The sequence below is a fragment of the Eimeria mitis genome, genomic scaffold (genome assembly GCF_000499745.2).
Source record: "Eimeria mitis Houghton genomic scaffold, Emh_scaff418, whole genome shotgun sequence".
In the NCBI taxonomy this organism is placed as follows: Eukaryota; Apicomplexa; class Conoidasida; order Eucoccidiorida; family Eimeriidae; genus Eimeria; species Eimeria mitis.
The window spans coordinates 15,768-17,085 of NW_013572506.1; positions in this window are offsets into that span (position 1 = coordinate 15,768).

Sequence of the window (1,318 nt, forward strand, 5' to 3'; positions counted from 1 at the left end):
GCTTTTCTCTTTATATGTTTCTGTCTCTATCTCCTTATCTCTTTGTCTTTCTGTCCCTCTATCTGTCTCTATCTTTATCTTTCTATCTCTCTCTCTGTCTCCGTATCTCTCTATCTTTCTGTCTCTCTATATGTCTCTATCTTTCTCTCTGTCTCTGTCTCCTTATCTCTTTATCTCTCTATCTGTCTCTGTATCTCTCTATCTTTCTATCTCTATATCTGTCTCTGTCTCCTTATCTCTTAATCTCTTTTTTTCTCTGTCTTTTTTTTCTCTATCTTTTTTCTGTTTTTATTTTTTTTGTTTGCTGCAGCGAGGCGGAGGTGCGCCGGGCCCGCGAAGCAGCAGAAGCAGCAAAAGTCTCCATGCGGTCTGTCTCCTCTTGCAGCAACAGCAGCAGCAGCAGTAGCAACACAAGCAGCAGCAGTAGCAGCAGCAGCAACACAAGCAGCAGCAGCAACACAAGCAGCAGCAGCAGCACAAGCAGCAGCAGCATCAGCCCCAGGAGCACATTAGTGCAAGCATCACCAGCAGCAGCAGCAGCACCACAACGACCTGCAGCAGCAGCAGCAGCAGCAGCAGCAGCAGCAGCAGCAGCAGCAGCAGCAGGAGTATGTGTGTTGCGTTGTTGTTTGTTAGGGGTCTGCGTCGCGATGCTGTGAATCGTCTCCGTTTGCTGCAGCAGCAAAAAAGTATAGGAGAAGACGAATTCTATAAGACACAAGTAAACAGCAACTGATGCTTTTGTCTCCTTTTCTCTTCTTTCTTCTGTCTCCTTTTCTCTCTCTGTCTCTGTCTCTTTGTCTCTATACTTTTATCTCTCTCTCTCTGTCTCTCTCTCTCTCTGTCTCTCTGTCTCCTTGTTTCTTTATATCCGTCTCTATCTGTCTCTGTCTCTGTCTCTGTCTCTTTGTCTCTGTTGCTGTCTCCTCCTGTGTTTGTCTTTGGGTTTTCTCTGTCTATTTATGTTTGTCTCTATCTATCTGTCTCTTTCTCTTCCGTTTCTTTGTCTCTCTGTCTCCGTTTTCTCTGTCTCTCTGTATTTGTTTCTGTCTCTGTCTCTCTCTATTTGTCTCTGTCTCTTTCTCTCTCTATTTCTCTGTCTCTCTATTTCTCTCTGTCTCTGTCTCTCTCTCTCTCTCTCTGTCTCTGTGTTTGTTGTTTTTGTTTCTTCTCTGTGTCTGCTGCCTGTCTCTTTTCTGTGTCTCTCCGCCTAAACAACAAAAACATACTACTACTACTACTACTACTACCACTACTACTGCTGCTGCTGCTGCTGCTGCTGCTGCTGCTGCTGCTGCTGCTGCTGCTGCTGCTGCTG